This window comes from Pelodiscus sinensis, chromosome 4, assembly GCF_049634645.1.
Source record: "Pelodiscus sinensis isolate JC-2024 chromosome 4, ASM4963464v1, whole genome shotgun sequence".
Lineage (NCBI taxonomy): Eukaryota > Metazoa > Chordata > Testudines > Trionychidae > Pelodiscus > Pelodiscus sinensis.
This window is the reverse complement of record NC_134714.1, coordinates 121,098,508-121,109,598: the sequence shown is the minus strand read 5'-3', so window position 1 is coordinate 121,109,598 and position 11,091 is coordinate 121,098,508. Positions and strand designations below refer to the sequence as shown.

General features: G+C 46.1%; 1 protein-coding gene and 1 long non-coding RNA gene across 3 annotated transcripts in view; one reads left to right on the top strand and one right to left on the bottom strand.

Moving 5' to 3' along the window:
• Nucleotides 1–1,583: 1,583 nt before the first annotated feature.
• The window catches only part of PHRF1 (PHD and ring finger domains 1), a 71,743-nt gene continuing 62,235 nt past the window's right edge, over nucleotides 1,584–11,091 (top strand). For both annotated transcript variants that reach the window (XM_075928263.1, XM_075928261.1), the window contains exon 1: nucleotides 1,584–3,785. The gene's annotated coding sequence lies outside the window, so the exon portion shown is untranslated. The remainder of the gene's footprint in view (nucleotides 3,786–11,091) is intronic.
• LOC142829255 (uncharacterized) lies at nucleotides 4,213–5,865 on the bottom strand. The gene is made up of 2 exons (XR_012903688.1): nucleotides 5,749–5,865; nucleotides 4,213–4,662 (listed from the first exon to the last, which is right to left on the bottom strand). It is a non-coding gene; the product is annotated as an uncharacterized LOC142829255 (long non-coding RNA).

Genomic DNA, 11,091 nt, shown 5'->3' with positions numbered 1-11,091 from the left:
CTGGCCCCTTCTCCAGAAGATGCATGCGAAGCAGGCAAGTCAGAATAGGGAAATCCGCAGGGGATTTAAATATCCCCCGTGGGATTTAAATAAACATGGCCACCGCTTTTTTTCCAGCTTGGGGAAAAGCCGGAAAAGAGCGTCTAGACTGACGCGATCCTCCGGAATAAAGCCCTTTTCCGGAGGAGCTCTTATTCCTATTTGCAAGTAGGAATAAGAATCCTCCGGAAAAGGGCTTTATTCTGGAGGATCGCGCCAGTCTAGACGCTCTTTTCCGGCTTTTCCCCAATCCGGAAAAAAGCGGCGGCCATGTTTATTTAAATCCCGCGGGGGATATTTAAATCCCCCGCGGATTTCCCTATTCTGACTTGCCTGCTTTGAATGTCTCTTCCGGAGAATGGGCCAGTCTAGACGTAGCCATAGTCTAGTAGCATTTTAAGTGCTACTAGACTATTTAAGTTTTTAAACTGAGATTAATGAGCTCTTATAAACAAGGCTTTCTGGTTATTCTTAGATGAAAAACAGCAAAAACACACATACTTTCTATGACTGTTTCATGCAAACTGCGGTTATGAAGCTGCGATTTAATTTCCAGCCCTGGTTTGGCCCACTATGGTCATCCATATGTTCTTGAAAGAATTAAGTAGCTTCTAGAGAAGTGCATTTCCTCAGGAGTCAGCACGTTATATAATGCAAAATGTTAAAGCCTAAACGAAAATGCACCTGCTGGCCCTACAGCATCTTCGAGTGATTTACAAATGCTCCGTTTATTGCTCCTGGGTGTACAAACCAGAGAATGGGTTATTTGTTTTAGCCACAGATTGAAGATCACTTGATTAATAAAAACCAGAGTGAAGGGAGAAAGTACATAGTCATAATTTTCTTTCTTATGAGGGAAGTAGATAATCCCCTATTGCAGTCAACAAAAAAAATAGATTGTCTTGATTTAAGATTTTTACAGTGGTTCTTGTTCTACACTGGAAGTGTCTGGGAGATTTTCTTAGTGGTTTATGGATGAGCAACTTTCTCTCCCAATGGAATCTTCTACCAGATGATTTTTTTAAAAGTATTATATAAGCTCATACTTGCACTTATGTAAAAGTAACACCGACTCCCTTTTAACAATTTATGATATTCTTTTATTCTGACCATACTAGCTTCTCTTTTCATAGAGATTCAGATCTACATGCACCTAATACATACACCCATGTAATTTGCAAGTAGCCTGTGTATTACAAACAAGGTGCTTGCATTTCCTAGCACAGATAGGTGAACTATCAATTACTTCCTTTGCAAAGCTTTGAAAGTAAAAGCAAAATAAGTATATTTAAACAGAAATTTTCTTCACAATTTTTAACAGGCTCCATTTCAACATCCTCCACTACTAAAAGACACTCACTTCCTTTGACTGCACAACTCATTGCACCAGTTTTCATGAACAGCTTTTAAGCCCTTGCTTTAATTTAGCCCTGAACATTCTTGCTGTAAATGTGAAGTCCAGATTACAGTATCTGTTACTTAATTGCTAATTTTTTAATATAATATCTAACCCCCCACTCTCCATGCAAACACACACCATTTAACTGGGGATGTATTTTGCTCAGCAGAGGTAAATGTGTCTGAGTGACAACCCATCGACATCCAAAGGGTTCTTATGCTTCAAAGCAGAGAGGTGCTTCTCACAGCTAGTGGAAAAAGGACAGTAAGGTGAACATTTGAGCTAGTTCTAGTGCTGAGAAACTCCTCTCTAGACACCGCACTTTTTCAGCACAGCTAGTATGCTCCACTTTCCTATTCAAGCCAATGGACAGTCCACTGCTGCTGAGGCAGTGAGAGACAAAAACCTCAGAGGCTTTAATATGTGGCAGAAAGGAAGTGATTTACATTTTCAATTGTTTGGGCCTGCCTATCATGCCTCAAAGCTGGATCTGCTTAAGCTTTCATCATCCCACAGCCATGAATGTAATAATGAATGCATACAACAATTGTGTAGTATTTATTGAGAAACTTTAGGTGACACTAATGGGCTAGTCTGAGCACATCTGCCACAGAAGCACAATTCTCTCTCTCACCTCTTAATGGAGCTGCACAGTATGTTATACAGGTAGGAAGGGGGTTTCAAAATACTGTAAATTTGGGGGAAACTAGGAATTCTCAATTATGGTATTTTCACACTTCGCATCACAGGAAGAAATCCAACTACCAACTACGTGGAATTTGAAATGAACATGTCTGCAAACATGGCCTCGCAACCAGCAAGTAGCAGCCCTGTGAGTCCACATTTTGACACTATAAAGACTTCTCATGACCAGTCCAGGGGTCTCATTTTCAGCACAATGCATATTATAGACTAAATACACACATGAAATAAGGTAGCATCCCACTGTATAGCTGTAAGTTCCAAAAGCAGACTAATTAAGTGGAGGCTTGTGTACCACAGCCAAGTTTTGTGATCGTTTGAAGTGACAGTCACAATGAAAGGTACAAAAGCATAAGGCTTTACACTCATCATTTCCAACTGCTGGTCAGTGTGCTCCTCCAGCACAGCTTTGTGAACAGAAACAGTTGTGTAGCCAAGTCACTGACTGGTGGTGGGAAATATAAATAGTAATCAAGAGTCAATGGCCTCAGAAACTGATCCTCAGAAACTGACATCCTCTGTTTGGCCACAGACTTGTTACATCGCATGTCTACAATACAAGAGTCCACTGCTCCATCCTTCCAGGGCAGCTAAGAGGCTGGTCACTTGGAGAAGATAGTTAACTGACTAGGCTAGGCTATAGAGAATTCTCAGCCTCTCTACTGAGCAAGCCAACTTTGTGGATGAGGGCTATGAGCCTTTGCAGATGCTTGAAGGTGTATGTGGGGGCGGAGGAACCACACACACCCTGACCCCATTTTAACATTACAAGACACCCAGGCAGCTATTGCACAGATGCAGTAACTAGCAGCTGCCAAGACTGCTCTCTTCTCTTCCAGGTTATTTGGGCTAAGAGGACACAGCTGTGTTTCTGACCAGCCAGCTGGACTTAGTTATCCTGATCATAGGACAGCGGAGACTGACTTCCTCTCAGGAGAGCAAAAATACCCATTTCAGGATGTGGAGGGAAAATGCTTAGCAAGAGTATGCTGCTCAGGAAGGTACAGACTTAGTTTCTCTTTTAAAGCAGTTTCTTGCTTTACCTAATTTGTAGCAGTATGAGGAAGACCTGACTGTGGTATTAACTATACACAAAGCTGAGCCTCTCTGGGATGAATTTCCTATGGGGTCTGGTTAGAATGAGATTGAGAACATCAAATCATTTCCCAGAGACGAATAAATAGCTATTAGAAAACAGTATCTTGTCACTACCATCCTGGCTTGCATTCATGAAATCATCTAGAGGTAAAACAGCCCCACCACACCCTACGAGCAAACTCTGCAGATAGTGAGTTTCCATAATGGAGCAAAACTGAAAGAACTTTATACAAAAAGTAATTTGCTTGGTCACTTCCGCTATCCTCTTCACTGCTGCTGTTTAATGCAACCACAAATATCTGAAGCTTCCCTTTCATCCCAGCTTCCCTTTCCACTTGGTGCAAGCAATGAAGTTCTGATTCTACATTTGTGACATCACATTCTGTTGCTAGAGAAGTGAATAGAATCGCTTGTGTATATCAGTGAGACTTCACTGCAGGATCAAGTCAGGAGAGAAAACTGGCTTGGAAAGGAGCAGAGCCCTCATTTAAGCCAGTGAGCTGCAAGAAGCTGCAAAGGCAGAAGGAAAAAAAATAAATCCTGGAAGGTAAAACTGGTTTATGCTTTACTTTTAAACAGATTAAAGAGTCTTTAAAGTGACTCACTTGGGCAATACTAGGTATAGTTTATTCTGTCAGCACACCCTTGGCAGCAGAAGCTCAATTAGTCATTGACTAGGTACCAAGATGTTACTGACTGGCTGAAAAGTTTCTCCAGCTAGTGTGATTTAAACAAAACTCCAAATTAGTTGCTTTTTGGAAGGGATGGGTGAAGAGAAGGGAAGGCAGGTCTCTTTCAGAGACATGCTATTGCATTTTCAGTTCTCAGGAAGATTTTATGGGCGTTTCCTATCACAGCAGCCCTAGCTCAGGTCATGATATATACAGTTCACTGGGTCCTTATTGCTTAATGGCCTAGAAACAAAGTCTTTCAGTGTTTTGCCACTGAGAGGCTGCTAATTTTTTTTTAAAAAGAAGTATAGACACAGAGCATCTAGAATGCACATGAATCAATGGAAACTCATTAAACTTAATACAATTGACTTATTTTAGAAAAGATACTATGCTCTCTCTCAGCTTGAGTTTTCAGGGAAAGAAACAAGTTGTAAGCAAACTCTAATGATTTAACTAACTCAAGTCCATGAATTTGTCAGGTGCTGCTCCTGGGATGCAAACATCTCTCTCCTACCATGTTGATGGAAGCTAGGTGCAGTCCCCAGTATCCAGCATTGCCTCTTCATGGGGCAGGATGGAGTACATATAGTGATGTCCGAAAAGCAGGTTAGCCGCTGTCACACGCACAGTGGAGTCTTTAACAGCACAATGTGCGTTAGTCAGTGGCTCACCTGCTTCTGGAGGATTAACCCAATGCAGACAGATGCATGCTTTCAGGAAGTCAGCAACAACCCCTCCCACCACACCGACCTGAAATACACAAAGAAATAAGATCAACAGTCAGGAAGAAACAAGCTACCATTATGCATTGAGACCTGGGTACTCTATGTATGACCTTCCCCATCCTAGTCCTTAGAAAGCTTGCTTGCGGTGGTTGGGTAGCTCACAACTTACAATAAGGCTAGTGGCTTGTTTGATTAATTTCCTGTAGAGTGTGTCAGTAACAGCTCACAGTTCCCTGTCCCATTAACTCTGAACTGGTTCCTTTCCCCCTAGTTATTTAACACACAACTTCTGCTCAAAGCTTCACCGCCAATCATTCTATATGTTCCAACTGGGTATCAAGCCAAGGTCCCTGCCCCCAGAGACTTTACAATCCAAGACAATTTTTAAAATGTAAAACAGCCTACTATGTAAAGTCATGGCCCATCAAGTCCATAGTCTATCCAGACCCGTATTGGGTTAAGAGAGGCCACTACAAGTCTTCTGAGGAAGACACAAGAAGCCCTGCTGTCACAGCAAAATCCAGCTTAAGCACCCTCCCTTGTCTGAATTGAAAACTTTCCTCTGCCAGCCTTAGTTTAACCTTTAAAAAAAAAGCCACCGAGAGGAGCGTTTGCTCACTGTCAGGCTTCACTAGATTCTGCACTTTTCTTTGCGAGTGGCATTGTAATTGATTTGGGGAGGGGGGGGGGTAGAAAGGGGTGCAGGGTGCCGCTTATTTCAGCGGCAGCGGCACGGGCGCTTCTGCGCTTGACAGCAGCTTTCGCCAGGAACATTCCCACTGAAAAACGGAGCGCGCATCCCCCGGGTTCGCACGGCGCCGCCTGCGCTGCCTCTGCCCGGGGAACCCACATTCGGGGGCGGGGGGCGCAGAAGGCGCTGCCCGTGTTTTAGGGGGCGAGGGTGCAGGGCTGGAAGCAGGCAGGAGAGAGCTGGCCCTGGGGACCAGCCCCTGCCCAGGGGAAGGGCAGGAGGAGAGCGCTGGGCTGGCCAGGTGCAGTGTAGCGCTTCGCCCCCTTCCCCGGCAGTGCACGTCCCCCCGCGGCGGGGGGGGGGAGCCAGAAGTTACCCCATTTGGTGAGGGGCGCACCCCAGCCTGGCCCCCTCGCTCACCTCAACTTCGGAGGCGCCGGCGGCTCCCGTCGCTGCACCGCCAGCGGCAGCCGCCTGCAACTTCTCTCCCTCGCTGGCCCGGCCCTGCCCATGCCGTGCAACCTGCCTTCCCCCCCCGCTCTCGGCCAGCTCCCGCTTCATGCAAATCACCCATTGTGACGCGCTGCCCCCCGCCCGCCAATGGGGAGTGCGCCCGGTAGCCCGGGGGCCCCGCCCCCCGTCGCGCTTTCCAATCAGCGGGCGACCCCTCCGCACAGCGGGCTAGGACGGCCCTCCCTTGCCCTCCCCTGCCAGTTACAGTGCGGGGTGCGAGCGCGTTCGGTTCTGCACGTCCTTAGTTTAGGGCGGAACCATTTGTACCTGTCGAACCGTCCCTCACGTCGTGTCCCCCGGCAGCCGACTCCCAGCTCCTCGCAGTGGACGGTCCCATCCAGGGGTTGGTCCCCAGGAAAGCGCCCAGTCCGGGAGAAGGACGGCACCCATGATTGGGTGGTTGCTCCCATCAGGAAACTTCCCCCTCCCCCCCTTGCCGGGGTTGCGCAGTGGTACGGTCCGCTTGGGCTTTGCCATGAGGACAGTGTCAATGTGCACGTAGCAAGCGCAGCGGCAGCGGGACAAGCCCGCGGTGGCGCGCGGGGACGGCGGGAGCTGCCCCGTCGCGCGCCGCTAGGGGTCCCTTGTGCAGCGGCGTCCCGGGGGCTGCGCACCCCTTTGCAGCGCGAGCCTCCTGCTCCTGCCTGGGCAGGGCGCGCGCCCGCCTGTGGCTGGGGACATCAGCGCCCGCCGCCTGGGCTGCGGAGGGCAGACAGCGCCTCTGCCCCGCGCGGTGCCTGCTCCCCCAGCCCGCGTCGCGTGCTCTCCAGTAAAAGTTGCGGGGGGGGGGGGCAATGCCTAGTAGTTAATCTGCAGGGAGACCCGACCTGTGGGTGACGGGCACCGCGCAGAGCCCCTTAGAGGCACTGGACTAGGAGTAGTGCTCCAGACTGGCACGCCGTGCCCAGTGCACGTAGGCAGCTGGGGGGAAGCGGTGCCGCGGATGTATGCGCTGATCGTGTGCCGTACCATAACCTTCCAAAGTGACCCTAAAACATCACCCCTTGGGGAGAGGGAGTTCAAGTCCCTGGTCATGCGATACTAAGCTAGATTAGGGACCATCCCTTTAAAGGGTCAGATACCTTAATTGACAGGGTTTTGAGACTCTGGGAGTGTGGGCGGTTGGGTGACCCTGCTATTTCCATGCCCACCAGTGTCCAGCCTCCTCCCCCACTATGGCCAGTAGCCCAGCATAGCGCGCTCAGCCTGGGATAGTGCATCTCCAGCCTCCCTTGGCCCTGGAGCTCTGAAGAGCCAGTGGGTGCCACATGGCGCTGCAGCGGCCTGCCTGCTACAACTCCAGGCACCTCAACAGCAGGCAGGGAGAGGAAGCCTGAGGGACTCTGGTAGAGCATGGGCGGGGCCAGATGAAACTGTTTGCAAAGGATTGCCTTCCCCTACCTATGGCACCTGCCTCCCATGTCCAGGAGTGTCCTGAAAAGCTAACAAAGCCAAATTGGGACATTTTAGGCTGCTAAAAGTCTGGTGGCATAGCAGGGCTAAGGCAGGCTCCCTGCTTGCTCTAGGTCCCTGCCATTCCTGTGTATTTAGCTTGTAGAATGATTGTAGAGAAGAATTGGAACTTAACTTCATTCACAAGTTGAATTTTCATGCCTACCGTTTGAATTAGGATATCCAATGGGTCCCAAATTATCAGCCAACCAAACAATGAAGGTGCTAATGGTTCTTGGCATCTGTTTAGAATCTGGTGTTGGTCATCTTCCTTTCCCAGTGCTAACTAATGGTTCTTATCAGCCTCTTATAACTACTCAGTCTTTAAGATGCTACTAGACTGTTTTTTAAGTTTTTCCTGTTACAGACTCACTCTACCCCTCTGAAGCTTATCTACTCACTGTCTTTTTTTCTTCCTCCCCTTCATTTTTTTCCCCTCTCCCTCCCGCCTCCCTCCTTCCCTTATTTATCATTGGATCTGGACTTCCAACTCTCTGGTCACCTGAAGAAGTGGGTTGTACCTGTGAAAGCTCATGATACCAGCTACATATTTTGTTAGTCTTTGAATTGCTACCAGACAATTTGTTGTTTTTTAAGTTTTTCTCTTTATATTATTATTATTATCTGGCTTAGAATCAGTGATAGCATTTTAATTTTTTTAAAAAATTCCATGTTATATTTCATATGTAGTGTCCTATACAGCATTCCTTACTCAAGCAAAACTCCCTTTTACCTTGATTCAGCTCTCATTTATACTGGTGTATAAATGACTAATACCATGTAATCAAATTGAGTTATATGGGTGTAAAAGCATTGTGAGACCAGAATCAGGCCCATTGACTTCCCTGAGAATTTTTCAGAAAATGTAAAGATTGCCCTGCAGAGGTCAAAAGCTTGAGCATATTCCATCTCTTGAGGAACTCCATTAGCTGGTAGCAAGCTGCTTTCATTTTCAGTAAATCAATCACTAGAGTGGATATCAGGGTGTGTTAAGAACATTCACACAATACACACCACCACCAAAAATGCAGACAGCTTTATGGTAAAACCGTCCACTAATAAGCACACTACACACAATCCAACAGTACGGGGTGGAGGGGCACTTGATCATGTCCTTTTCCTTTCAAAGGAAGCCATGTACTTTTATAGGCAGGCATCTTTTAGAATGCAGGATAAAGGCTTTTACACAGTAATGTGCACAGAGCTAAGTTTATTTTCACTGGAAAGACAAAGGGCTGACACAGCCTGGCTGAAAGTTGAACCCAGGGCTTTCAGGTTTTCAAAAACTCTAAAATGTAGCTCATTACACCATCTTTCCTTACTGGATGTCTTTGCTAATGTTTGCCCCAGAGATAAATGTTACAGCCCTGATGTGAACTCTCCAGAATGGGGTTTCTGATGGGAATGTGGTTGCAGTTCTAATTATCACAGTGCCTAGCTGTGCGTGACACACAGTGGAGAGCAAAGCTTGGAGTTGGTTCAAATCCACAGTGTGAAGACAATAGGTGGTTTTTAGTCAGAAGCCAAAGTACACTTCCTCACTGTGCAACACTAAAGATACCACATGCTGTAATACAGAGAGCCAGTGCTAGCCAACACATGCATCTTTGAAAGAGGTGGTACACATCCACTGCTCAAAACAGCAAATAATTTACTTTTGAATGATGTATTTATTTAGGAAATTTTAACAAGTTTACAAATCATTGTCATGTAAATATGAGAAATGAAACAATCAGGACAATAGTTAGCTTTGGCTTACAGAGACATTATACAGAAACATAGATCTTTTTATTTGACAGGGTGTTACTAAATTACAGGGTAAGCGTCATTGTACTATCTGTGGTTTCTAGTGATTAACAGCAATGACATTGATGATTCTTACCAACAACAACCACAGGACATACCACACTAATACCAACCCTTGTACCTTCCCTTGCAACAAACCCCGTTGCCAGCTTTGTCCACATATTCACTCTGCTGATACCATTATTGGACCTAACCAAGTGAGTTATAAGATCAAGAACACATATTCCTGCTCATCCAGAAATATAATTTATGCTATCATGTGCCGAAAGTGTCCGTCTGCTATGTATATTGGACAAACGTCTCAGACACTTCGCCAAAGAATCAATGCCCACAAAACAGATATTAGACAGGATCACAAAGAAAAAACAGTTTCTTGCCATTTCAACCAGAAAGGACATTGTCTCAACAACTTGATTACCTGCATCCTGCTTCAAAGACCTTTTAAGACCACACTTGAAAGAGAATCCTCTGAACTGACATTCATGCTTAAATTTGACACTTTACGCCTAAGTTTAAACAAAGATATTAATTATCTTACCCATTACAAAGATAGCTTCCCCAATTATCACCTCTAATATCATTAGCTCACAGACATTTACCTTCCTCCCCATCCCCCTTCTGTTCTGAAATTTGATTTGTCCTTTTCATGTGTTCACCTTTTTTTTTTTAATTGTATCTTTTGGTATATATGGTTGTGACAATTTTTTTCCACTGTTTGATCTGAGGAAGTGGGTCTGGCCCACGAAAGCTCATTACCTAATAAACCATCTTGTTAGTCTTTAAAGTTCTACATGGTCCTGTTCTTTGTTTCGTGACTCTCCAGTGTATGTCCAGTTTGAGGAGTTGGATGAGGTATGTGTACTTTTGTATGACAAGGCAGGTAGTGGCAATCTCTGGTATTTTCTGAGGCTCAACTTGAGGTTATTCAGGGTCTTAGGAACAGTCAGATGAATGGATCTGAGGAATCTGCCTATGGCTCTGCCCCCTCTTACAAATAAATTTAATCAGAACGGAATATGGAATCCTAGGGTCCAAGAAGACACTCGACATTGGGAGGATCAGGAGGGTTTGTCAGTTAAAACAAGACTATGTGGGGCTCATTGGGGAACTCAGTTTCCCTCATCAGATACCTTTAGTAGCATCCCATAGAGACTGGCATCTGTCCAGCTGTTCTGCTCTCTGCAGCAGCATGCCAGAAATATGGCTGATACCACTGACCTGGCCTGCACCTGACCAAGAAGATGGATGCCACAGAGTGCGCCACAGTAAAACGGGATCTGCAGGATTAACAGCACATTAAAGGACCAGAGGCTGCTGGAGGGTGTATGCTCACTGGTGTTCCTTTGGCATGTCGGTTCTGATCTGGCAACCATAGCAGACCCACAGAACAAGTAAGAATATTGTGGCTCTACGCAATTATGTTGCAGCAGGACACAAACTTGTCTCTTTCCAGCCATTTGCTTTTGGCATGATTTTAGCAGTTACATCACATGATTCCATGGTAACTGGTTGACCTAAGATTCCTTTTGGATGCTTAACAAAGGGAGCTAAATTCCAACTGTTTATGTAAGCAGATGCAGTCTTCTTAGAAGTCAATGGGAGTGCCACTTGCTTGCACCAGGGTTAACTTTGACCCTGTTTTTGTACACTGCATGGTTGATTCTCCATCCACCTGAGTTATGCTTGAGCACAGTGGAAAAAAAATGTAGAGAGCTGGCTGCTATTTCCTGATCCACAGAGGTGTAGCCCCATTTTAAGTGCCATGCTCCTACCCTCTCTGCTCCACACCTTGACACCTGAGCCAGTCCTATAGCTTTCCACTGGCAGGGCCAATTCTCCAGTTGCCCTTTCTCACAGCAACTTTAAGGCAACTTTGTGCTGCTCTGGACTGGAAAATCTGATCCTGATCCTTATGGTCATTCAGAAATGAAGGCCAAAGCAATGAAGGATTTGTCTCTTTGCTTTTCTGCCTGAATCTGACCTGGGGGATCT